Source organism: Choloepus didactylus, chromosome 19 (assembly GCF_015220235.1).
Source record: "Choloepus didactylus isolate mChoDid1 chromosome 19, mChoDid1.pri, whole genome shotgun sequence".
Lineage (NCBI taxonomy): Eukaryota > Metazoa > Chordata > Mammalia > Pilosa > Megalonychidae > Choloepus > Choloepus didactylus.
Window position 1 is genome coordinate 39,947,225 of NC_051325.1, and position 27,302 is coordinate 39,974,526.

Genomic DNA, 27,302 nt, shown 5'->3' on the forward strand with positions numbered 1-27,302 from the left:
TCTATCCTATATGTTGGGGGCACTTAATCCCTTGGACCTGTGCTGTCCAATATGATAGCTACTAGCCAAAGGTAGCTATTTAAATTTAAATTACTTAAAATCAAAATTTCAGTTCTTCAGTTATACTAGCCACATTTCAAATGCTCAGTAGCCACAGGGATTAGTGGCTTCCATATTGGATAACACAGATTGCAGTCATATCCATCATTGCAGAAAGTTCCGTGGGACCACTCTGGTTTGGGCCTAAGGCTGGAGTTTACAGTTTATTCTGTTTGCCACCACATCTTGTTAGTTCCAGCCTAGCTTCTAAGACTGCAGAGATCTTTTCGAAACTGATTCTTGTTTCCAGAGTATTCACTATCCCTCCCAACTTCATGACGGTGGTAGATTTGATCAGCATTTCATGTCTTCCTGTACTTCATCTAAAACCACTGATAAAAATGCCCAGCTTTGCAGAGAGAGCTGCAACGGAACCCTGCACGTGGCACTGCACATTTCAGCCCCATGTTACAGTCATGTAGTTGTTTAATTAATCAGGCTCTGTGCTGGGTACCAGGTACACAGAGAAAGACAGAAGACACCAAGCAAAGAGAATCCTGTCACGGCGAGTGATCTAGTAGTTCAATTGCCTTTGCCTGACATTCCAGCTGCTTCTCTCTGGCCTGTGGCATTTAAAAGTACAGGCTTAAGAATCAGCTTCCTGGGTTTGGATCCTGGCTCAGCTTCTTTACAAGCTATGTACTGTCTTTGTGTTTCAGTTTCCTGATATATGAAGTGGGGATAAGAATGACCTCTATTCCATAGTGTTATTTTGAGGATGAAATGAATTAATGCAAGTAAAGCTCTCAGAAGAGTGCCTGGAATATAGTAAATGCTCCAAACAAATTAGTTATCATTAGATTTCATTATTGATTATAATTTTTCCCCATGGACAAGCCATGCTCAACTTGCTTTGGGACCTCAGTTCCCCGTTATACCTTCTCTTAGTTTGTGTCTTGCGCAGCCCAAACTAGGCCTCCCCTCCTTTCTTTCTTACGTTCTCAGCTACTCATTTGGCACTTACTACCCTATACTGGAGGTGGGGACCACAGTGAAGAATGGGAATTGTGAAGCTATACCTGGGATCTGTGCTGCCTGGCAGAGAGACTTAGAGCAGGCTTCTCACCTGCAAAATGGGGGTAACTGTACCGGCCACACAGTCCTTTTCAAGGCTAAATGAGACAAAGTAGGTGAAAGCTCCTGGGTTGGTTGGCCTTAATCTATCTCCTGACTTGCAGAAAATAGCAAATTCCCCAGCAAGTGCTGGCACATGGTAGGGCATCTTCCTCACCATCTCTGGGCTTTAGTGCCTGACAAAGGAGGCCGGGGCTCATCATCTGGCCCCACCCTCCTGTCTGTAGGGGCCAGCCCTGCCCCAAGAACCCTAGGGGCAGGGATTCCCTCAGTTTCTTCATCAATGGAATGGGGACACCTTCTCCCTGGCTGTGATCTGGGACTAGCTGAACTTGGACTAACCTATAAGGGCTGTGGTGGTTAAAACCCTAATTTAGAAAAGCCCGTTAATGTGGGCGTGCCTGGGCCTGTGGAGAGTGGGCGTCGGGTTCCCAGAGTAAGGGGCTCAGCCCTGGGAGAGTCCTCCGAGAGTCCAGAGGTGTTGCCACTGAGAAGGGGCTGGAGTACCCGGCGCGATCCTGCGATCCTCGGAGAGCTCCCGCCGTGGAACAATGGGAGGACGGCAGGGAGGCGGGTAGGCGGCGGCCAGGTCCGGGCTGCAGGTCCAGGAGGTCGTCGAGCTGGGCGCCGGCCCCGGGGTTAGCCCGGGGCACCGGGCCGAGAGCCCAGTAGTCTTAACCAGGGAAAACCGAGGTCAGTGCGGGCGGGGACCCGCTAGGAGGAGGGGGCGGAGCCCGAGCCCACCGGGCTGGGACCGCGAGGGCGAGGAGGCCCAGGGTGGGGTCGCCTCTTCTCCCTCGCCCGCCGCTCAGCCCCGGTTGGTGAGCGTCTCGGCGGCTCAGGTGGGCGCCGGGCGCTGGGCCCACGTGGGGAAGCGGGTGGCGGGCCCCGGGCGCCAGGCCCACTCTCCAGGCTCAGCCCCCTCCTCTCTTCCCCTCCCCGGGGACTGGCGCGGCTCCTCCCGACGCGCGGCCCCGGCTCGGCGGCGCTCCCCGGGCTGTTCGCTGCTCCAGGCTGCAGCTCGCTCGCTCGCTCGCCCGCCGCTTTCCCGGCGGCCGGAATCGCCGCCACCTCCTCCGGGAGAGCCGGCCAGGGCGGGGCGGAGGGGGAGGGGGGAGGAGGTGGGCGGGGAGGGGGCTAAGCGCCGTGGGAGGGAGAGCGGGAGCGAGCTAGCGAGCTAGCGAACCGGGCATTTCTTACGTAGTTCGAGTGCACCTCGGAGCCCCCCCGGGCTGCCGCCGGACGCACGGACCGAGGGACAGACTGTGCCCGGAAGCCGCGCCGCCGCCGACAGGTTAGCTGCCTCCGCCTCCCTCCTCCTGGCCTGGCGGGCCCCACCACGGCCGAGCTCGTGGGGGCGGGGGAATCACCCAGGGCGGCGGGTCGGTCGCCCATCCTCGACGACTGACAGGCCGGCGGCAGGGTCCGGCGAGCTGGACGCCACCAAGGAGGGTGGGCGAAGGGTGCGGGCGCCGGTGCCCCGAGCCCTGGGCATCGGTTCGTGGGTTTCAGCGTAGGAAGGGTAAGTGTGTCGGTCCACGCGTCTTCGCGTGTGTGCTGGGCGTGAGCGCGTGTGCCCGTGGATCTGTGCAAGTGGATGCTCGGTGCACGCGTGCTTGCGCTTGTGCATCTGGTGTGTGTGTGTGTGTGTGTGTGTGTGTGTGTGTGTGTGAAGGCGTGTGCCCTGTATGTCTCCGCGCGTCTGGACTGGTGGTGAATGTGTATCTGGGTGAGGATGCGTGTGTCTGCATGTGTCTATCCGTGAGTGTGTCGGTGAGAGGGTGTGTCCGAATGTGTAGCAGAGTGTGTGTATATCTGAATGAGGGTGTGTGCCAGTGGCTTCGCTCGTGGCAGGAGCCTGTGGCGGTTTGTGTGTGTGCCTCTGTGAGCGCCAATGACTCCCTGTGTGTGCGCGTGTGAAGGCGGGTGTGCACCCGCGTAGCCCCGCGTAGCCCCCGCGTGCGTGTGCGCGGCTTTGTCTCCGCACTGCCGGGAGGAAGGGGTGGGGGCGGCGGCCGAGGCGCTGCTGTAGCCAGGAGGCCGGCACCTGGCCGGGGCAGTGGGTAGAGGCGGCAGGGGCGCCCTCGCCGGGGGGAGACTCCCTGTTGGCAGGTGGGCGGCCACACCCCGGGGTGTGTGTGTGTGTGTGCGCGCAGAGGGAGCTGGACTGACAGAAGACCCAGCGTCCCGGGCCGAGCTGGAGCGGAGGGCGTGTCTTGGTTGAAGCCCGGGTGTATGTGTAAGGGTAGAGAAGGGTGGGGGCGCGTTGGGGTGGGGGGTGTGGGGTGGCGGCGGCGAAGGACCCCAGGCTGGTGACCCAGCCGGATCAGGGTTCCATTTCCTGTCCCCGAGTCTGGACAGTCTCCCAGGGCCGGATCGGGCCTGGCTAGGTCAGCCGCACTCCTACTCTCATCCCCACCAGCTCCTGTGGGTAGAGCCACACCTCAGGTGCCCAGAAAAGTCCCCACTCTCTTAAAGAGCCAGTGCCCCCACTCCAAGGAATCCCTCCTCGGAGACTTCCTTGAGAGAAATTTCTCTGGGTGTGTCTGTACCCCGATCCCTATGTATTTGTGCGTGCATTCATTTCTACATCTGTGCTCTGTGTGCATGTTATCCCTGTGTATTTTTGTGCATGTTTTATCAGTGAGTATGGTATCTCTTTATCTGTGTGTTTTTGTAAGTTCTGGTATATTTGTTTTTATGTACATACAGCTGTTTGTGTATTAGTGAGTCTGTGAGTGTGGGTTTGTAAGAGAAGTGGCATTTTGCTGCCTACTGAAATAGGATAGAAATATTCTGTCCAGGGCCCCTTTATTTTAGAAAAACTGGATGGTGAGGCGGTTTGGGAACGTAGCCCCTGGCTCTGAGAGTTTCAGATGTTGGTACTGAAATGTAGGTAGATTGGGGTTGGTCTGAGACATAAAGAGAGAAACTGAGAATCTTCTGGGAGAAGGACATACATCCAAGTGCAAGAATTTTTACTTAGCTCCAGTTCTACTCCCCTATAACGTCACCTCCCCCTCTGCTGCTTGGCTTGCCAGGATAAAGTGCACAGGATTTGGAGTGTAAAGGGAGGAAGTTGAAAGTGTAAAAGGAAGGAAGGTGGATGAATGATGGGGTTGGAGGTCAACAGCATATTTCTACAATTCTCGAAATATTTCCCTACCAAAGGCAGCAGAGGCTGGGGAAGGCTGAGCTTGCTGTCCCCTTTCTGGAAACCTTTTCCCAAGACAGGGGGAAGGCTCTGAACTGGAGCTTGGGACTCTTGGAGTCTGGTTCAGGGGTCTTTGCTTAACTTTGGTCAAACCCTTTTTGTGGTTATCTGTTCAGTCAACACGTTTTTATTGAGCATCTATTATGTGAAAAGGTCTAAACTCCCTAAGCCTCAGTCTCTCTGGCTGAACAGCCAGTAGGCTGGACCCTAAGATTTTGAGGCCCCTTCCCTAACTCAGAGTGCTAGAGTTTATCTCATTGTTACCTAATTTTAGGAATCCACCCTTCTATCCCACAAGGATCCTGTCTATGTTCCCTACCCTCCCCTGTCCGCACATATACTTAGTCTAGAGCAGTGGCTCTCAAAGTGGGAGCCCCTCACCACCAGCAGCAGGGACACCTGACAACTTGTTAGAAATGCAAATTCTTGTGCCTCGCTCCAGGCCTACTGAATCAATAACTCTGGGGGTGGGGCCCAGCACTCAGTGTTTTAACAAACAGGTGGTTCTCTTGCACTCTGAATCTCAAGAGAGACAAAGCCTGGATGATCCCAGAAACACTTGGAAAGCCTCCCCTGCACCCCTCTCACGCACATACATATCTGAAGTAGCCCCAAAGCCCTAGCCTGGGAGGTAGGTGTTCTGGTTTTCCTTGTGATCTTAGACAATTCACTCCTTTTCTGATTAACGCAGTGCCTCTGACAGCGTCTGTGTTTGCTCTGGGATGGGTTTTGTGCAAGGGGTTGCCCTGCTCTGCTCAATTTCTCCAGTCCTTGCTTTGTCCTATCGGGCTCTGCGGGATCCAGTCCCTGCCCCCACCCCACCCCACCCCACCCCACCCCCCTCTGGAAACCAGCCATTCTGACCTTCTTTTAGTTTCTCCAAGGCACCATGAGTTCTTTTGCCTCTGAGATTTTGCACATGCTCTTCCCTCTGTCTAGCACATCTCCCTGCTCCTTATCTTGGTTAACTCCCCCTCTTCAGATTGCAGCTCAGGGGTCACTTTCTCAGGGAGGCCTTCGCCAATACCCCAGGCTGAATCAGTGTTCCCTGTTATATGTTCTTAGAGCTTCCTGTATTTCATAGGAATTATGAGTGTTGTAATTTGTCTTTCTTCTCCCGCTAGACCATGAATACCAATGGGCAAGAATTTGCTTGTCAGTCTTCCTAGTGCCCTGCCCAGTGCCTGGCTCATGATTGGTGTTTAATAAATTTGTGGAAGGAACGAATTTATAAAATGGGAGATGGTACTAAATGATACCCAAAGTTTCCCCTCAAGCCCTGACATTGTAATATCTAAGCAGGTCTCAGACTTTTCCGAAGTAGATTTATCTGGTTTTTTTATTGCTGCATCTCCTGGCCATGGATGTGAGCTCTCACTGTGTGCCCAGGCCCGTGCTGGGCTCTGTTCTAGGGAGGCAGGGGAAGGCAGGGCTTCTTTTCTTCAGGAGACACAACCTACCTTGTATTCTATGTCCTCCTGAATTAGAATTCTCCAAGAATGAGATGGGGAAGAGCCTTGAATGAGGAATCTAAAGATCCTGATCCAATCCTTGTGAACATGGCTGTGGGCAAGTCACGTTTCCTCTTCTGTAAAATGAGGATATTGGGATGGATGACCTACCTACCAACAGTGGTTACTAGCAGTGGCTCTGAAGTCATTCAAACTTTGCCATTTACTAGCTGGAGGGATTTGGGCAAATGACTTCATCTCTGAGCTGTTGTTTCCTTATCTGTAAAACAGGACCAGTAATAGTATCTGTTTTCATAGGGTTGTTTTGAGGATTAAATGAGATAACATACTTGGAATGCTTAGTTCAGTGCTGAGCCTGCAGTAAGCATTTGGTAAATGCTATTGTTGCTGTTACGGCTACTCCGCAATTCAAGTCAATGCTCCTGAATCCCTTTGTGTCAGGCCCTGAGCATACAGAAACAGAAATGAATACGGGGCAGTGTTCACAGACTGGGGGTGACATGCATAGATGCAATGTTCAGGGTGTCAGTGTGTGGCTATTTATGGAAGAAACGGCTTCATGGAAGAGAGAAATGGTGTTTGGGCTGGATTTTATCTTCCAGGTGGTGAGGACAGTATGTGCAAGGGCAGCATGGCTTTTTAGGGGACCCCCAAATAGTTCCATGTGGTTGGAGCAGAATGGGTTGAGTGATGGGAGGAGTGGAGTGAGTGGCCGGAGGTTAGGCCTGAGAGGAAGGTTGGGGCCAGATCTGGCAGAAGCTGAAGAGTCCTACAGGTGGTGAGGAGCTAGGGAACAGGATTAAGCCAGCTAGGAAGGAACAGATTTGCATTTCAAAAACACAGCTCTCTAGGTGGTGGTAAAGAAAGGCCTGGGGTAAGGGTAGGGTGTGGAGGTGAGGCAGATTGACCCAGAGAAGGGCTCAGAGGCTGCTAAGTAGCTGGGATAGGAGGGCCCAGAGGGTGGATAGAGACCCAGAACATCTAAGAAGCACAGCTGCCTGGGCTGGGGAGGTTGAGGAAGAAGAAGAGGCAAGAGTGACTTCTCACAGACTCCAGGCCCTTTGCATTCTTCTCATTCCCTTTAACCTCCAAGGCTGCCTAAAAGGAGCTCTGGGTGAGAATTCAAAGCAGGAGTTTGAGAGTCCCAGATCTCCGGCCCAAAGCACATACAGGAAGATGGAAAAGAGTACAGGCCTTGGGCTCCTACAGCCTGGGTCCAAATGCATGCTTTGCAGTGGAGCAGCCAGGATCAATCAGTTCCTTTATCTCCACCTCAGTTTCCTCTTTTATGAAATGGGAATGGTGGCAACTACAATGCAGGGTTGTGGTCGTGCAACTTGATGAAGATGACATTATGTGAGCATGCCTAGTGAGATGGCACACAGTAGGCATGCAATAATTATTATTTCATCTTTGGCTGCAGCTTCTCTCCACTTAGTGGCTGGGACAGGTCACTTAATCTTGCTTCCCTTTCCTCAGCTGCCAAATGTGACTAATTACCATCCAGCCCTACCTACCTCACCAGATTGTGAATCTGGGAGATAATGAGAAAGCTCTTGGTAAATTGCTTAAGGGGTTGTTGCTGTGGTTTTTAATTATAATTGTCTTCATCATAATAACCCTTGGTCATTGCCACATCCCTTGCATTCTCAGCAGAGCCCAACCCAGCCCACTTCTCTCCTGAGACAAGTCCTCTTTGCCCCTCTGTGCTCAGATGCATCCAGTGAAAACTAAGCTGAATGCATTCTTCTCATTCCCTTTAACCTCCAAGGCTGCCTAACAGCAGCCTGGGTGAGAATTCAAAGCAGGAGTTTGAGAGTCCCAGATCTCCCGCCCAAAGGACATACAGGAAGATGGCTAAGAGTACAGGCAGCTGCTGTTAAGGGTTGGGAGAACCTTAGTGATGCTTCTCGTCATTTCTCTCATTAGTTAGATACTGGAAAGTGATTCTCTGGGAGAAGGTCAGCTGTGTCTCCCCAAAGGTCACACAGCTTGTTGGTGGCAATTGTAATACCTTGTTTGTGCTCCTGTTTACAGACCAGACAGCTTTCTGCCTAGTTGCAACTTTAGCCCCAGATGCGGGAGCTTGGGGCAGGTAGAGGCCTGGAGAGGGCTCTGCACAGGACCCGAGGCAGGGCCCCAGTGGGGAAGAGCCTTTCCCAGTCAGGATCAGACTCCCAAGAAAGAGGTCCCTGGGTTCTGAGCTGGCGGTTGTTTTGTCATCAGCCTGGCCATGGCCATCTCTGCCTGCTCCAGAAGGAAGCCACCGTGGGCAGCAGCAGTGAGGGGAGCCAGGGCCTGGAGGAAACCCAAGGCTTCAGTGTCCTTACTGACTGCCAGGGCGGAGCTTCTCGGCAGCCTGTGTCCCTCTGAGCCTTGCCTTGGTAAGCCAGGGAAAGGCTTTGCAAAGAAGAGAGGGTTTATCCTGCCAGGCCTCTTCCTGATTTTCTTTCCCTTTCCCTTTCCCTTCCATTCCCTTTTCTCCTCTCAGTTTCCTCTCAAACTTTTCTCTCTGTCTTCCCCTTTTCCCTTTCCTTACCTTCTCTCCCAGATTAGAGGGCTAAAGATAAAGCCTCCAGACCCACTTCAGGTTGATGGCATTGGGGTGGCTTGGGACCACCCAAGAATTAGAAATCCTAGGATTTTCCTGGTAAGAGGCTCATCCTAGTGACTTAGAAACAACTGCTTATATTCATTGGCTTACCTAGTGCCAGGCCCTGTTCTAAGGCTTTGCTTGCCTTAAGTCTTTTAACTACCCAGTGAGGAAGAGATTATAATCTCCATTTTATTAGACAAGGTGAAATAATTTACCCAAGGCCTCCCCAGTCCTCAGCTACTTGCTAGGATTTAAGTCTAGTTCTGTCCAAAGCCTAGGGGGCTCTTGAGTCTTTCTTATACTGCTCTGGATGGGTCCTGCCAGAACATTTTGGGGTCCAGAGGGGCATGGACTTGCTCAAATTTACAAAGCAAACTCTTGGCTCAGAGGGCAGGTTGTCAAATCCAGAACTCCCACCTCCCAGGCCTGTGCCCTGCCACCCCCTCAGGGACTGGCCTTCCTACAGCTTCAGCCCTGGGCCAGCCAGGGCTCTGAGCCCATCTGGTTCTAGGCAGCTGCCCACCGCAAGAGAGGCTGCTTCATGAAAGGAGGTTATTACGTTTCATTTGCAGAATCTGCCTCCACCTCTTGGCTGGAATAGTTTCTCTAGAGCCTTTGTGACCATCACTGGGCAGCTCATTACTTCTCAAATATTTCCTTCTTTATTTGTAGATTGGAGGGAGGCCAAATAGGGCAGTGGGTAATCCAGTCTTGACTCTGTCATCTCCTGGCTGTGTGACCTTGGGTAAGTCACTTCACCTCTCTGAGCCTCAGTTTCCTCAGCTTAAAAATAAAAAAGGATAGGGATAATGAGTCATTTGAGGGGTTGAGAGGATTTACTGAAATGATATGTATAAAATCTGAGCCTTGCAAAGACTAAATAATCAATAAATGATTATAATTATTTTATTTTTCAGTTAATAGTTATTATTTTTTCTGTGAGCATTGTGCTGGGGGGTGAGGGGTGAGTTACAGAGAAAAATCATCTCAGGAGCTCCTTGGTCTCCAGGTGTCCAGCAGAGAGATGACTGAGTGGGTTGAGGAGTGAGAGATCAGGGTGGACGGTGCTCTAGGTGACATGGACAGGATGAAGCAGGAGGGGGAGATGAGGATGTCAGGGAGGGGAGACAGGTGTTCCCTATGCAGGCAAAGGAGGTGAGATACAGTCTGGGATGGGAAAGTGGGCTGCGTGTTTGGAAAGCTGCAGGCGGAAAAGAGCTGAGTGGAAGCAGGGGCAGCTCCAGAATCTCCACAGGGAAGGGGCTTAGGGGCAGCACCCCTGATGCAGGGGGAGCCTCAAGCTTTATTTTGCCAAGAAGAATTGGGAGTGGAGTCTCAAGATGCCACTACTTGAGTTTGCGAGGGAAGGCTGGAAAAGTTGGGGCAGAAAAGCTAGGGCTTTCTCGGGGAGGTACTGGGGAACCAGCAAAGGCTGGTAATCAGGAGCAGGAAGGGTCTTTGCCCGTCTCTGCCCAGGCTTAAGCCTGGTTGGGGGTGGGGGTGGGGTTGCAGTTCTGGGCCTCTGCAGGTTGGCCTCAGGGCATCCCGTGGTAGCAGGGCTGCCCGTTTACCTGGCCAAGGTCAGGATTTGAACCCTGGTCTGTTTAAAGTGTAACATGATCCCAGAAATGTCAGCATCTTTAAATATCAGAGCAGGCCAGCAGACGAAGCCATCTCTTAATCTACCCCCACCCCCATCCCCACCCACCCTATCCCGGCTGCAAGTAGACCTAGGCCTGTGCCCCAGCAACCCAAGGAGGATGTAAATGACAAGCAAATGTCAAACTGGGAGCAATCTGTTGCCAGGGTGTGTGTGATCCCAGGTGAGTGAGATATGAGTGGGCCGGAGTTGTCAGTCCAGGCTTTCTTCCAGAAAAGGAGACAAGGCCGTATAGATGGGAGCCAGGGGGTGGGTGTATGTGGGGCACGGGGGAACTCGGGGTGGGGGGTGGTGCTGAGCAGAAGAGGCTGTTGCCAGGCAGCAAGACACACGACTATATTACAACAGCACAATGCATCCCAGCATCTGTGGGCCTGGCACCGTACATACAGCCCTGAGCTGCAGTAGTATCACCCCCATTTTACAGGAAAGCAGCAAAGGCTCCCAGAGGTTGAATCATTTGCCCAAGATCAAACTAGGCAGGGTGGAGCCAGGAGTGGCACCCAGGGCTTGGGGATTTCAAGGCCATGTTCCTGGCATACCTTGGGTGGCTGCCATCCTGGCTCTCAGCCCAGCTTGGTCTCAGTGAGCACCTGGGGTAAAGGACGTGCTTTGGCCCAGGGCAAGCCATCTTTTGCCTTCCTTCCCTTCTCTATCAATCTGCCTATCTAGCCGGCCAGTTTTATTCTAGTTCACCCCACCCACTTATTCATTGATTTAAAATATATATTGAGCATCTATTATGTGCCAGCAACTGTCCCTGACCTCATGGAGCTTATGCCATCACCTCTTAGCACATTGGTAGGGAGGGACGGGAAGGAGGAAGTGAGCAGGTTCACTGCCACCCCTTTCTCCCTTCACACCAACCCCTCCCGCTTCTCAGTCTCTTATCACCTTCCATGTCCCTCTACCCTAGACAGCATGTTTTGCTGGAACTATCTCCTGCTGAAATGGAAACCAACCAAGTTAATGGTTAAACCTGACAGTCAGGAGAGTTTCCCCCTGCTGGGCTGGCGGGAGAGGGCTGCGTGCTAGCTGTGCTCACTAAGACAGAGGCAGAGCCACCCAGGGTTTTCTGGTTTGCACCTGCCACATTTTCCCGATCCCGGGATCTTCCTCCAAGGCCTCTCTCCCATCCTCCCAGGGAGCAGCCTGCCTCTTTGGACCCCTTGCCTTGCCTCCAGCTGAGGTGACCCTGGGAGGTGAGTACTGGCTCTGGCCCTGGTCCAAGGCCCTCTGGGGGGTGCTCCTGGGGGAGGCAGTGGGGGCATGGTGCCTAGCCCAGGGACCTGCCCAGGGGGCAGGCAGCCAGTGGGGCCCAGTGGAGCCTGCTAGACTCTGCTGGCTCTGCCTCCTGCTGGAGAGGAGGGGCGGGTGGACACCACAGTGGCCATGGGACTGCCACCCAGGGCAGTTCATAGCATGCCTTTCTCCTGCTCTACTTTCATTTTAAACTCTTCATTGGGTTTCCAGTTTTAGACCGTTCTCTACCACTAGACTGAGGGGTCCCTGAGAAAGTGGCTAAGGTATATTTCTTTCTCTAGAAGGCCCAGCTCCAAGCCAGTCTCAGGCTTCCCCATCTGAAAGGCCTAGGGTCAAAGCTGCATGACCTTGCACAGGTTACCCACCTTGCCAAGCCATGGTGTCATCCTCTGAACAATGGGGACTTATCCCTTTGTCATCAGCACTGTGAATATAATGAGCTCCAGAGGTAGATATTAATATTTGGCTCAGTAGGAATTTGTTGAGTAGATACTATTCTATTCAGCTTACACCTGACCTTAGGAGGTCCAGCTCTGGCTTAGGGCCAAAGGGGCCAACAGCCATGCCCCCAGGATTGACTATCTAGTGCCATGTTGCCCATACAGCAACCACTAGCTAATGAGCTGTTGAAATGTGGCTAGTGAGACTGGGGAACTGAATTTTTATATTATTTAATTTTAACCAATTTAAATTTTAAGAGGAATACTTGATTCAGTTATTGAAAAATGTCCATGGATGTTTGGGAATTTAGTTTTATGAATATATTTTTTCAATTTTAAAGGCTACAAAAATCTAAATACAGAGCAAGTATATCCAATGGAAATCTAGTGTCTGAATTAAGATGTGCTGTTAAGTGTAAAATATGCACTGGATTTGAAGACTTAGTAGTATAAAAGAGTGTAAAACATCTCAATGATATTTTTATATTGATTACATGTTGAAATTATAATATTTGGGATATATCAAGTTGAGTATATTATTACAATCTAACTTCACTTACTTCTTTGTACCTTTTTTAATGCGGCTACTGGAAAGTTTTAAATTATACATGTGGTTTGCATTATATTTCTGTTGGGTAGCACTTTTGTAGCCTGACAGTTGAGTTGGACACATTTGAATAACAATGCACAGCTATCCAAAGGCTGGTTGTTTGGGGGAGGTGAGGGGCGTGGGGAGTGAAGGCCTATACCCCTGGTTACTCTGGGCCCCCGGTTATTCTAGGCTAAAGGGTAACTCTTTAGCCTCAAGGATAAGATCAGGCATTCTGGTGTCAAATGAAGAGCCAGCGGCTGGGTTCTCATCTTAGTCATGCCACTCACTTGCTTTGGGCAGCCTTGGACAAATCACTTCACTTTATTGAACCATAGTCTATCTTCTGTAATTCGAGATTAGTGGTAGAACTGACGTCCTTGGGCAGTTGAGGGGATTACTTGAGGTGTAATCCCAGGAAAGCATTTAGCACTGCGCGGGGCACATCGGCAGCAGTCAAGTATAAGCTGAGGTGCTAGTTGTTGCCCTTTGTTGCCCTTCATCAGCTTGGATTCAGTTATCCATTTGTCCGAATGGGACAAGGGCCAGAAGGAAAGGAGGAGAAGTTAAAAGAGCTTGGAGCAGGGGCTTTGTACTATACCTCAGGGATTGCTTGCCTTTGGGGTAGCTCCTGGGATCATCTGCTTTTGCAAAGATAAATCCCAACTTTACAGAAGCAGAAGCTGAGGCCCGTGGAGTGGAATTGACCTGACCGTTTAGCCAGGACCTGAAGGCAGGGCTTCCCCGATCTTGTGGTAACGTTAGAGCTGTTGAGAAGCCACCTTTGGGGGTGTGGCAGAAGGGCCTGGCCAGGAGTCCGGGGCTTGTGAGGACTGGTTATCATCCGTCTCATATACCTGGAAGGGATCTCAACACCATTCAGTACAAACCTCTCATTCTTGAGTTGAAGAAACAGAGACCTGAGTGGTTGTGTGTTTGTGTGCCTGACCTACCTGGGATCACACAGCAAGTTGGTGGCCAAACTGGAGCTGTTTTTGTTTAGCTCCAGCTCTCAGCTCAGCGCTGGCAGAACAGACAGCCCTTGCTTGTCAGCTCCCTCCTCTCCTGCCCAGTCTCCGGGAGGGCTTCAGAGAAAGAGGCTTTTGTTTCCCCAGCTCCTTTTGGTTTCCTCTCAAGGTACGTACCCCTCTGCCCAGATTTCATTTGTCCCTCTTCCAGGTTATAAGGGGCCCTGAAATCTGAAGCTTTTCCACACACATCTGCTTTCTGGATATCTGTTGGGGAGACTCTGGCTTTCTCATCAAGGAGGCCTGGGATCAAATATCTCTTCTACCTTTGATTCTCTCTGTGACCTTGGGCAAGTCACTTGTAATTTTTTAGCTTCTGTTTCTTCACCTTAAAAGTGGGAACCAAAATGGTGTGCATAGAGCCGAGTGGTTCAGAACCCAGACTTGGGACCCAGCTGCCAGTGTAAGGTCTCAGCTCAGCTGTGTGCTTGCTGCAGTGGTCTTTGGCCTATCATCTCACCTTTCTGGGTCTCCATTTTTGCATCTGGAAGTGGAGGTTCTGGGATCATTGTGACAAGGCACATGCTTCATCTCATTTAAACCTCCATTAGCCTCAGAAACAAACACTATTACTCCTCTCTTCCAAATAAGGAAACCAAGGCTCAGAGAAGTAAGGTGACTTGCCCCAGGCCACATAGCTGGAGTGGCAGAGCCAGCATTCAAACCTGGTCTGTGACTCCAGAGCCCTCCCATGTATGCTTACTTCCCTGGGTGCAAGGAAAGAGTAGATGGGGTGACTGATGTTAGAGCTGGAGTGTCCTGAGGCCCGTGCCAGCCTCCGGAGCTGGGGCAGAGAGAGGGGGCGTGGGGCACACAGCCTCTGCTCCTGCTGGTCCAACCCCAGCTCACAGTGACCTTCCTATTCTCCAGGTTCTCATGTTCCGTTTAAAGTGGAAACACCACATTCCACCTGGAGGTTTACTGTTCTGCATGTATGAATTTAGAGGGCCAGAGGCTTCTCCCTCCAACATTCTGCCTCCTTGCATACTAGGTTTGACCAGCAGTTGAGCTTAAAGAACTTTAAAAAGGGGCTTAAATACTCTGCGTGAATTTGAACAGAACAGTATATTAATGCTAAAAAGACACGTGGGGATCACTGGGCCCAATCGTTTTATTTCACAGGATGGAGAGACTCAGGCAAGGATGGGTTGCAACTCAGGTTGAGAGGGCAATGGGTGTGTTTTTTTCCTGGGGGCTGGACACCACTGGATTGACCTGGAAGGGCCTGAGGGGTCGGCAGGCCTCTGCTCTCCCTCACCCCTCCATGTCCAGCCCACCACCGAGTTCTGTGGCTACCACCTCTTCAATACCTCCTGAATCTACCCACTTGTTCCTCACTCTACCGCAACCACCCCATCCAGGCCCTGGACAATCACCACAGCCTCCCAACTGATATTTCTAAAGCTACTCTCGCCCCTTTCCAGCTCATTCTCTCCTCTGTGATCAGTGGTTTCCCACTGCTTTTAGAAAAAAGACCAAACTCTTTACCTTGGCCTCCGTGGCCTTGCACGGCCCAGCCTCTGCCGACCTCTTCAGCTTCCCGTTTGTGACTTTCCCTTCGTTCTCTGTGTACAGTCACATGGGCCTTTCTGTTTAACAGGTTCAGCAACTTCCTCAAGGTTCCTCAGAGAGTCACATGCCAGCCTCTCACTTTCCAGCTTCATGCTGGGTTCATGAAATCACGTTCTGAGGAGCTAACAGTGTTTCCTCCCGCCAGGTGCCTGACTGACGTCCTGACCCCCGGGGAGCTGGTGTGGCTAGAGGAGGGGTGAGTGTTACAAAGGCACAGCCTTTTTCTCCTTCTTCTGCGAAGGTTTGACACGGAGCCCTCTTGGTCTTCCAGGCCCTCGGTCTCTCTATTTTGATATATTTTGCTGCTGGGGAGGGTTTGTCTAGGCCACAGGTTTCTGGAGGATTTGAAGTAGGGGGTCAGTGCTGAGGGCCCTCCCTAGTTTTGGCTTGTTTTGAGGTGGGAGCTGAAATGCACATCCAGTAAGCACCTCTGTGTGTTAGACAACGTGCTTTGCCACTTATCATGGCTGGTGAGTGTTGGGATTGGTCCTGGAAGCTGTGTCCACTGACCCTATGGCCCTTGTTTTCTATTGCTCAATTACTCCTAGGCTGTGCACCAGATATGGGAGAAATCTAGATTTGGGTATTTTCTTTCTGGCTCCACCACTGACTACTATGTGACCTTGGGCAACTACCTTCCTTTCTGTTGACCTCAGATTTTCCAGATATTTATTATAAGGGCAGGAGGTGGGGAAAGGTAGGTTCAGACTAAATGAATTGTTTTCTAACTTTCCAAAAGGTAAATCCCATTTTTCAAATGAACCCCAAAGAATCTCAAAGTACAAAATAGGTAGAGGGGTTACATCCCTGGTTGAAGTTGGAGTGAGGCTGAGGAACTCTAGTTGGTTAACTCTTCAGCTCCCCAGCAGTCCCTGGGCAATGCCACAGAATCATTCCTTGGCTCTGGGCAAAAGTAGGTTGAAAACCACTGGCCCCTGAGGGTCTATGACATTGGCAGAGCAAGTGTATAGAAAGGGAAATGAGCCAATGAAGTTATACTGATTGGGAAATTGTCAAGTAATATGCAGATATCATTGTGCTGTTATTAGTAGGGCATAATTGCCAGGGCTGTGCTGTTGTCATTCTAGAATCCTGTGGTTTTTATTTTTGATTAGATGTGAGGCAACCTCTGTTTCTCTAGGGGAACTCAGTTTTGTGGTGTGTGTGTGTGTGCATGGCGGGGGAAGGGGCTACAGGGGCTGGGGTGGGGCTGGGGCAGGTAGCATGAGTGATGAATAGAGCTGGGAGCATGTTGTTCCTGGGAGGGAGGAGGAGCTTTAGCTCCAGTTAAAAGGATTGATTTGGCTCCTTCCTGCCAGCCCCTGGGCCTCATGGAGATCTCTGAGCAGGAAGCACTGGGAACAAGGAATCCTCTGTCCACAGCCACAGCACAGCCAGGACAGAGGAGGTGGATTAGGAGTTCCCAGGAGGGGGCCTGCCTGGCCTTTCCCTGACATTTGGGCAAGTAGGGGAGGAGAAGAGAAACTCAGGGTATGTGTGTTGCAGGGATGGGGGTGGGGAAGGATAGGTAGATATTGATTCATACATTGATTCCCCAAGTTCATCAAGCTTCTTCAGTTCCTCCAAAGAGCAAAGCTCAGAGGCAGGAGACACTGCAGGGGTAAGGGATAAGAAAGATGAGACTCCAGACCTTAGCCACCATCCAGTTTACTGGAGGAGACAGGAAGTGTGAGAAATGGTAGATTTTCACAGGCAGCCTGGTTCAGAGGAAGTCACTTGGCAAGACACTCTGGCCTGCAGGTCCAGACCCCATGTTCAAGTCCTTGCTCTGACAACTGATTAGCTCTGTGGCCTTGATTGCATCCCTTCTGCTTTGTGGGCCTCAGCTTCCTCTTCTGGAGAATGGGGATGGACACAGCAGCCCTGGATTCACCTTACCACTCTTCTGAGCATCAGTCGGGACAGAGTTTTCAAACATTTTGGGGAAGCAGACCCCCAATTTGTGAGCATTTATAACAGCACTGCCCTTTGTCTTTAGGTGGCTTGGAGGCACCTCTGCGGATTCCCAGGGTTCCCAAGGGCAGGGTCTGAAGACCACAGGGCCAGGGTGACCCTTGGGAAATAACTTGTAAACTGCCCAGTGCAGCCCAAAGGCTCAGGAGCAGTTATAATATTGGCCTTGCCTGGCCCTATCATGTCCAGCACAGACCTTATCTTGGTTAAGGCCTCTACGCTTGGGCATGGCTTTTTCAGAAACAAGCAACAAAAACTCAGCTCAAGGTGGCTTAAGCCAAAAAATGACCTTAATGGATCTTGTGGTAGTTCATGGGATTAAAGGAGGAGGAATCAGTTGTTTTAGACTATAAATAGCTTCCGTGCCACCAGGACTCTCCACTTCTCTCCCAAAGCTGATTCTCCCTCCTCTTTGCCCTGATGAGGAACCAGCTGTCCCCTGCTCCAGCTTAGCAATCCAAGCTGAAAGAGGGAACATGTGTTTCTTCTAGGATCTATATATCAGTCCAAGGAAAGGACTCTGTTTTGTTTAGTCACTGTTGCGGGGGTGGGTGGGGGGGATGGGGAGCGTCTGAGTGGCCAGGCTTGGTCATGTGCTATGTGGCTAATGGAGGGGGTAGGGCAGGTCACCAGAAGAAGGGGGGTGGGAAGGCTGCTGGGCAGACATAACCACGAGAGCACACGAGGATGTTAGTGGAGTCCTGGGTTATAGGAGAATGAACAACTTGCTGGCCTACAAAGGACCATAAGTTTTTCTTCTGTAATATTAATACAAATACCAACAGTAACAATATTAGCTGTGTCAGGCCCTGTTCTATTGCTTTATATGTATTATCTCATTTAATCCGCATGGTACTTTGGGTAGGTATTATTACTTTCCCCATTTTATAGATGAGGAAACTGAGGCACAGCTAAGTTAAGGTCACACATTGAGTAAGCAAAGGGGCTGAGATTCAAGCCCAAAGAGACTGACTTCAGAGCTTAGATGCTTGCCACCTGGTCTACTGCCTCTGGTAGGTCAAGTGGCCATCCTGCGTCTGCTTGCTACAGCTTCAGTGACAGGGCCCACGACCTGCAGAGGCAGCCCAGGTCCTGGTTGTGCTGCTCTGCCTATTGGAAAGGGCTTCCTTTTGCTGGGCACAAATCTGCCTCTGTAGAAATCCATCCATCCAGTGCGTGGCTCAGTGTAGGGTGTTTCAGAAATGAAAAGTTCTTCATGTGTCTAATCAAAAGGTTATCATAACAAATAACTGCATCACCGAGCTCGCACTTTGTGCCAAGCTTCGCGCTAAGCATTTTACGTACATTACCTCATTTATTACAACATTTACCTACTCTATAGAGTAGGTCCTATTATTGCCCTCATTTCCCAAGTGAAACAGAGGCTCAGAGAGGGTAAGTGACTTACCCAAGATCACAAGGCTAATAATAAATGGCAAAGCTGGTATTTGGGCTCAGGTTTCCCTAGTCCCAGATCCTGTTACCTGTGTCCCCTAGAGGGGGACATAAACATGTGCAGATGGGATCGTGACATAGTCAACACTGCGAATCGCCATTGGAAGGAGGCAGGAAAGTACTACCAAAGGTCAGAGGAGAGGGATCAGGGAAAGGGAAGGAGCAGGGGCCTCAGCAGCCTAAGGTGCTTCCTAGGATTGGGTCATTTGATCTTGGGCTTGAAGGCGGCCAGGATTTGGGTGTCCAATTCAGGGAGGGCTCTCCAGGAGGAGGGTGCTGCCTGAGAAAGGTGTGGAAGGGAGAAGCAGAATGAAAGAGCTGGGAGTGGGAGGGGATTTGGCTGGCTTCGCTTTCAGGCTGTGCGGAAGGAACCTCCTCTTTCTGTACTATTCTCTTGGAAGATGTGAAGAGGTCTGATTCTGTCTTCTCTCTTCTCCTGCTGAACATGGGAGCCCAGTTCCTCCACCTTTCCTCCCCAGATGTGGGGAGGGCAGGCAGGCGGCAACTGGCTGGTTGGCAAGGGCATCAACACGTGTCAGTCGAAAATTCACCTCCTCCTGGTGGTGAATGGAGGCAAATGTGCTCCCCTTTGGTCCATTGCCAAGGTGTCAGCCCTTCCCTCCAGACGGTGCAGAGCTCAAGGGACTAGAATGGTTTTGAGTGGCCTTGGTGAGTGATAGGATTCCTGTCCCCTCCGTGGGGAGCAGACTGACCCTCCCCCCCGGCCTCTAACCCACAGGAGACCCCTCTACCCTTGCACACAGACATACACAGACACAGCAGATGTCATCCACCTTGTCAGACTTGGATGGCAGATAATTTCCTCAGAGCCTGGGCTTTGTCAAACAACTCAGATAAAAAATTGGGGAAAGAGTATGAGGTTCATAGTGGGAATCCTCTTGGTTTTGAAGGATGGAAAATGGCACTCATATTTAATCAGCTGGACTCACAATGTGTCGGAGGCTTTCTCACCCCATGTTACACATGGAGAAGCTGAGGCGGAGAAGCTGAGGTCCAGAGGGGGAAATGACTTGTGCCCGGTTACACAGGTGCAGCTGTCACACTAGAGGTTGACACGTCACTGTCTCGCACAGCAGGGATGTAGTGTGGGAGACTCGAGACCTGCCCCTCCCTGCCCCGTGCTGCCTGCTAAGTCCTCCTCCTCTAGCACTGGTTCTGAAATACTGGCTCTGGCCACCCTGACCGCTCCCCACCCTCTTCCCCAGGTGGTAACAGATCCTTCCCTCTGGATTGCTGCCTACCTGAGAGCCAGGTAGGCTGTCTCTGAGGGGCCCAGGCCTCACGATTGTCACTCAAAAGGGCCCAGTTGCCCAGCATCTTTTCCATGACCACTGTGGTGTCTGGAGTCCCTGGATTTTTCCTACTCTTCTTGGAGGGGTTCCAGCATTTGTGTAGGGGGAAGAGGCAGAGAAGGGCAGGGAGTTCATTCATTGCGGTGGGTGGTAGTGGTGGTTCTTCATCTCTGTGGCCCTTACCACCTGGCTCACCCCTGAACTCAAATCAAAGTCCCTTATATTTTTTTTTCTATAAGGGACTTTTCTAGTCATCATTTCGTCCGATTTTCCCACAGTCCGGAGATATAAGAGAGGTAGGGTGTATTTATCCCCATTTTGTGGGTGGGTTAACTGAGGCTCAGAGAGGGTAAGTGACCTCTCTAAAGTCACACAGCTAATGAGTGGCTCTGCAGAGCTAGAAGCTAGAAGCCAGTGTCCAGGAATCCTGATCCCTCCCCTTCCCCAGTGCTGAATGCTGTTGGTTCAGCCTCGGGGCAAACGGCTCTGGTCCAAGCCTTCCTCACCTGCAGCACTTCCCCTCTGGTCTGGCCTAGTGTGTGGGGGGGTCATGTCCCCAGGTTAAACCTTCCTGAAGCCTGCAGAAGAAAGCCTCACTCACCAATTGTCTATTTGAGGGCTCCCCAAATCCAGCCCAACTACTGCTCTTGTGAGTCTCGGCTGACATAACAGGCTGGCCTTTTTCTCCTGGCAAGGTGGATAAGATTAGCTGTGTGGGGGTGGGGTGGGGTGGGGGGCTCCCTCTGTGGGGACCTGGCAGTGTTGCAGCATCTCTAGCCAGAAGTTCAGCTCCCAGAGTGTGAAGATCTGAACTGAAATCGTGCACGGGTTCCTTTACCCCTCCTAAGACTCATGATGTGTTTCAGCCCACTGCCTGGGCCGTGGATGGGGAAATTGAGGTCAGGGCCAGTGCAGCCACAGCCTCCAGGGCAGCTTGAGAATCAAGGCTGGGAAAAGGCTTGGGCTTGGTCTGGGCTGATAAGGTGGACCCCTTGCCCAGGAAAATCCACAGCTATGTTTCATTAAGTAGAACACAGTGTCCCCTGAGTGTATACATTTTGCTCTGCTTTTGCCCCAGAGAAATTCTTCTGAGAGGCACCCTGGGTTTCCCCAGAAGGGTGGTGTCTGGCCAACCAGGGAGGGGGGCTAGGTTCCTAAGGAGCATTGGGGGCTGCAGCTCAGAGCTTGCTAAGAATAATGGGGTTCTGGAATTGGATAGGTAGTGATGGTTGCACAACTCTGTAAATATACTAAAAACAGCTAAGTTGTAAACTTTAAAATGGTGACTATTATGGTATGTGAATTAAAAAAACTAAATTAAATTAAAAAAAATTGGGGATCATATTCAAGCATGCCCTGCATGTGGTAGGTACTCAATAGATGTTTGTTGAATAAATTCATTAATGGTTTCACCCCTTATAAAGCACCTTCCAACCCTCACAGCAGCCCTGAGGAGGGAGGGGTCAGGGCAAGAAAGATGATCCCCATTTAACAGATAAAGACACAGAGGCCCAGAAAGAGGCAGTATAGATTTTCATGGATATCTCATCCAACACTTGGTTCATTAAGCAAGCTTCCACGAAGTACCCCCTCTACACTTGTGCTACCATTGGGGAGGCTGAGATACTGAGTTCAACATGATGAGACTTCTCACTGTCCTTCAGGAGCTTGCTGTCTAGAGGGAGAGTTGGGCAAGGAAACAAGTATTGACAATATGGCTGGGTCCTGCTAGGGGGTTGGTGAGCTCAGGGACTGCAATGCTCAGGGGAGCACTGACCAGGCCTGGGTAGAGCAGAAGGAGAGCAACTGACTGGGTGTGGAGGGATATGAAACTTGGCCACAGGAAAGGGCGCAGTGGGCAGGGCAGTCTGTCCCAGGGCCAATCCCAGGGGCCCTTGAATCCTGGGCTGAAATTAAGGTTGGTTTTGATTCAGAAAGGCGTGGGAAGCACTGAAGAATTTTAAGCAGGGAGGGACAATGATAGATTGAGAATTGACCTAGATCTGGGGTAAGCCCATCTCAGACCCCATTCCTCTGTGATAAGGTTCTTCCCTCCCGCCTCGTCCTCTGCACTGGTCACCCAGTGAGCCTGGCAGGGCTGAGCTAGAGCCCAGGGATATAGCCTCTTAGACCAAGCGACCCCTTGCTTTACCATCCCATGTGGCCCTCCTCGGTTTGAGTTGGTCCCCTGACTTGCACTGCCCTGGCCTTGGACTGATCACTGGCCTTGGACTGATCACAGGGGCAAAGCTATGGGCAACGTTATTAACAATAGCTAAGAACCACTAAAGCTGGTAACCATTTATTGAGCCCTTACTCTATCTACGTCAGGAATGGCTGTGATTTATGTCTATCTCACTTCATTTCACTTAATCCTTACCCTAAGAGATAGGCGTTATCCCCATTTGACAGATGAGGCAACAGAAGCACAGAAATGTCTCATAATTGACCTAAGCTTTGGTGAAGCCAGGATGCAATCTCAGAGGCTGTATTGAGTTTTTAACCACTGTGCTGCAGAGCACAAGAGAAGAAGGGAGCATGCTGTTTAGCTGAAATTTCCCCCTGGCCCCCTGGTTGGAGAACCATGTAAACTGAAGTATTACCAAGGAGGAAAAAAACCAAACCTGTGCAAGATCAGAGAAGGAAGAGGAAGGCAGGTCTGGAGGTGTCAGAGAAGGCTTCTTCAAGAAGATGGGTTGGAGGTGGACCCAGAAGGGGTGCTGATTGTGATTCTGCAGGTAGAGCGAAAGGGGAATACTAGTTGACCAGAGGCTGGTTCAAGTCTCAGCTCCACCACGCACCAGCTTGTGTGTTGGCTTCTCCCCTCCCAGCCCCTCTGTTTTCTTAATCTGTCAGTAGGTGTAATGATGGTTCTAGTTCTGGAGGCTCTTGTCAGGCTTAAATGAAGGTGCCTTTGAACAGGGACACAGGGGTTGTCCTGGCCAAGTATGGCATGGCTGGTTTGACAAGAAGCTCAGGGCCATCCCCCACGTGGTCTTACTTTGGGAGTCAACTGTTGGCATCACCTCCAGACCTCCCTGGAGTTGGTGGAGGCAGGGAGCAGAGGGTGGAGACTGGCCTCCTGGGCTCTGTCATGACCTGTGAAATGGAGAACTTTTGCTGACAAAGGTTCATTTCCTCATTTGTTACATGGGGAAGCTAAGACAAAGACCAGGAAAGTAATTGGCTTCAGTTGCTGGCTTAAGCCAGCCTTGTGTGCAAAGGGAGAAAACTATCAGGGGGCTGGGGGCAGCATTGTAAAAACTAGAATAGCTAACAGTGCCTTAGATGTGTGTTCCAAGAATCAGGCATAGACAGGGTCTCAAGAAAGGTCTGAATGGATGACCCGGGAGGTCTCTTTCTCTCTCTAGATCTCTGGATCTTTTCCCCGTCTGGATCCAATCTTTACTAATCTTTTGTACTGCTAGTATCCTATGATCAATGAGTTGAGACACGATTGCCAAGTTTTCCTGGGGCTCAGTTGCCTCATTTGTCAAATAGGGACAAGAAAATCCTACCCACCTCAAGGGTTATTGACATGAGGTCGGGGCCATGTCAGAGCTTTGGCAAAAGGGGAGTCACTTCAATAGAGTAACATACTCATGCCCTGGTAGTGGAATAAGCTGACAAGAGCTTGAGCCCCAGACTCAGAGACCTGGGTGTAGACACCTATCTACCACTTAATGTATGAGTTTGGTCTAGATACTTCATTTCTTGGTGCCTTAGTTTTACCACGTGTAAAATGGACACAATAGTAGTTCTTGCTTCAGAGATTATGGAGCTCCAATGAGAGTGCAGAACTCTGGGCCTGGCCCCCAGTCGAGTGCTTAATAACTGGTAGGTGTTCCTGGGTTTTTGATAACCCATCATTTTGATGGTGATGATTAGAGATTGGGATTCTATGGAGGCCAACCAGGCTAGTGACGGCAGTGTTATTGTTATGAATAATCTCTTTCATCAGTTTGGTGCTTTACAGTTTACAAAGCGTGTTCACATCCGTTGCTGAATGTGGCCTTCAGAGTACTCCCTGAGGGCGGCAGGAGAGGTGGTCAGCCTCTGCATTTTACAAATGTGGCCCTAAATCTTAAGAGAGGCGCAGTGACTTGCCCCCATTTCAGCGCAGGTCGTCACGCTTCGGGAACTTAACTCCTGGCCAGAGGTGTTGCGGAGGTGGACCTCTGGCTCTGGCAGCACTGACTGGAAAGTGGGCGTGGGGAGGACTGTCATCCTGATTTTCACTCCATAAATTTTGGTGAACAAGTGACTGAATAAATGACAGAGTAACTATATTGGTTGTCAAGGGTTATTGCCAAGTCTCAGAAACATATACCCAGGCCTCCAAGTCCATCCATTCACTGTGATGGGGGGAACCTTCTCTCACCTTTGGGCCCAGGGTTTCTGAAGCTCTGGGGAAACAGTGTCCCTGCTGGTTCAGTACAACCTGGCTGGATTCTGAGCTTTGGACAGCCAGAGTCATATTTTCTCTCTTTAGTTCTCTGCCCCCTCCTACCTCTACACCAGTGCCTGGGCTTAGAAATGGATTCTGCCTCCAGTTGCTGCTCTGTTGATTCTTGATTTGTTCAACATCTCTTCACTGAGTTCCCGCCATACACAAGGCACTGTACCAGTGCGTGGATGAGAGGTGAACGCAGCAGGTACCCACATGATCCATTTTGAGGAGCAGAACATGGTACCAGTCATTGGCAATTCCCAAGGGGCGGAAGGTAGGCATCTCGGATCCCCTGTGGGATGAGTGATTTTGAACTTAGAAAATTGCCTCTGCTCTGAGAGGTGACATGTGCTGGGAGCCCTGGGCTGGTGGTCAGTCCTGGCGGTGGTCCCACCCCTGCCCTGCCTTGTTGTGTGAGCTTGGGCTGGCCCTTGGTTCCCTCTGGGCCTCTTCCTCCCCAACTGCCTAAGGAAGATTGAGATAGGAGAACAGTCCCTCTCGTTCGTGGGGCACTTGCCTGGTCCATGAGTCATGGGCTGACATCAGGGTCCCTTCTTGCCTAGCAGTCGGCTCCTGGGTCTCGCAGCCCCTGGGGGTGGTTTCTGAGTGCCAGGAACAAGTTGGGGACGATCTGCAGCAGCCCCCACCCCCTGATCTGAGGGGCCTCCTGCTGGCCTGTAGGCCAGGCCTCCTGGGCTGGCACTGGTGCTGGAGGGACAGATTTACAGTAAGGTCCAGGAAACAGGCCCCCAACACAGAATACAGCCCTATTCAGCAGGGGGCCTCCCACACACCTGTGGTTGTAAATGCTTTGCTTTCCTTTAGTTAGGGGCTGGTGAGGGCCTGGGGTGGAGGTAGGGTGGAAGCAGAGCTTCAAGGCACCTCTGAAACTAAGCTGACGTAGTCCCTCCACATGAAGAGTATGAAACCAAAGACTGAGGAGGGTAAGTTTTCCCAGATCTACACTGAGGATCTCCTAACTCCCCTCCCAATTGTGTCTTGTGCTCATCTATTTCCTGGGTCTTGGTCACTGAGGTGGGGGTCGGGTTGTGGGGTGGGGGGTAGGTAAAGCATTTGTGTACCTAGGAAAACTGAGGGTGGTGGGACTCCATCCTAGTGGCTGTGGTTGGAAGGGGATATATGTCTATATGTCATTTTGTCCCATCTCTCTGCTTCCTGCTATGTTTCTCAGAGGAGTCTCCAGGCCTCTCACCCTGGTGGCGCTGACAGCCCAAATGTCAAGTATCCAGGGGAGGAGGGAAAGCAGAGGGCAGGCCGCTGTGTCAAATGAGGGCAGGAGGCCTGAAGAGTCCTGGCTGTGCCCAATTCCTGGTGATGCAGTGGTTCAGCTGTGAGCACCCATGCCCATCCTGGCCCCGGGGCAGTGTCCATGCAGCCTGGGCAGGCAGGCTGGGGAGGAGCCTGGCTGTGTCCTCCCTCCCCCCAGCTCCTGGTGTCTGAACCTCACCCAGGTTCCTGTAGCTTTGGTCTCTGCCACTTGGTTCTGGCACCGGGACTGGTTTGGCAGGTTCTGCTACACCCAGAAGCAGTGGGAGGGTTGGGAGCCATGGTGGGAGGGCCTAAGGAGGCTGTGTTGCCCTGTCCTTGACTCCTCCACCAAATCCCAGCCTTATCCCTGCCTGCTTTTCCATCTTTCTCAGGGAGGCTGCGTGGGGAGCTGGGAAGCATAAGCCACTCAGATGCCTAGTCCTGCTCTGCCATTTACTACGTATGAAACGTGGGCAAATCCCTTTCCCTTCCTGGACCTCAGTTTCTTCATCTGTACAAGGGTGCTCTGGACTCAGTGATCCTCAAACAGCCACATTTTATGATTCTAGTTACAGCTTTGCCATTTTCTTTGCATCTTTGGGCAAGGCATAGCTTCAGTAACCCAAAATGGGTAAAAGAAGGACCACAACTCTTGTGTGCTTCCTGGAGATGTTGCTAGGCTCAGCCAACAGCCTAGCAAGTATCCAGTCTCTATTGGAATTGTTTTCTTTCTGTAGTCTGGCCTGTCCCTGACTGCCTCAGGCAGGAGGAGAGGGTATCCTAGAGGTGGGGCTTTTTCTAGCACCTCTTCCCCGCTTACCCTGAGCCCATAATTGCCTGAGAACCAGATCCCCTGAGCTTCTCCTTGAAGGAGTCGGGAGCAGTGAGTAAGTACCCAGGGGAAGGAACCCAGGGAGGCTCGCTGCCTCCTCTTCCTCCCAACCTTCAGATCAACTCAGGGTCCAGTTTAGGGGAAGGAGGGAGGGCAGGAAATTTCCACCACTGCTGCAGCCCCACTGTGTGGCACTGGACAAATTGCTTCCTCTTGCTATGTTCCTTATCTAACAGAGAAGAATATGTGGATCATGTCCTCAGAAAATTAAAATTCTGACAATATACAGATCAGGAAAAGGAATAGGAGTTAGATAAAAAGGACATTCCCAGCCTGGAAGGGAGGATAGAGAGAGAAGGAAAAGGGAATTAACATTTATTGAGCACCTACTATGTGCCAGGTGCTATGCCAGTAACTTGGCATAGATTATATGCATTGTCTATATTCTCAAGTCTCCTTTCCACATGGCAGCTGGAGTGATCTTTGTAATCTGACCGTGTCACTTTTTCTTTCCTCTGCCCTTACAATAAAATCTAGCCCCTGACTACCCATCTCCATCCATATTTCCCCATTGGTCTTTTACTTCAGCCACAGGAATCTTCTCTCTCTGTTCGTTTAACAAATTCTTTCCCCCTCAGGACCTTTGCATTTGCCACTCCCTCTGCTTAGAAGTCTTCATCCCAGTTTTTGGTATCTTTCACTTCCCAGCTTTACCAGATGCCCTTGCTCCCGCTCACTGCTCTGCTCTCTGGCTCCTTCTCTTGATTCCTTCATAATGTTCATCATGATTTGTAATGATTTGTCTTTCCTTTGTAGATTGTGTTCTTACTTGACGCCACAGTGCATGGCACATGGTCAGCGTTCAATAAGTATTTGTTGGATGGGTGAATGAGTGAGGCATAGGGCAGTGAGAGAGGGCTAGCTGGGTGCCTGGCTCAGGCAGGGCTCTTAGTAGGTGCTGCCATGGTAAGGATGGTAAAAACCCACTGATCCATTGTGGCT

The 27,302-nt window shown here is 51.1% G+C and overlaps 1 protein-coding gene across 17 annotated transcripts in view; it reads left to right on the forward strand.

The window, feature by feature from the left end:
- The first annotated feature begins 1,937 nt into the window (after positions 1-1,937).
- EPB41L1 (erythrocyte membrane protein band 4.1 like 1) overlaps positions 1,938-27,302 on the forward strand; it is a 115,030-nt gene continuing 89,665 nt past the window's right edge. For 3 of the 17 annotated variants that reach the window (XM_037810927.1, XM_037810928.1, XM_037810936.1), the window contains exons 1-3: positions 1,972-2,015; positions 2,378-2,467; positions 15,153-15,203. The gene's annotated coding sequence lies outside the window, so the exon portion shown is untranslated. The other 14 variants (XM_037810919.1, XM_037810923.1, XM_037810924.1 and 11 more) reach the window with 10 other exon arrangements.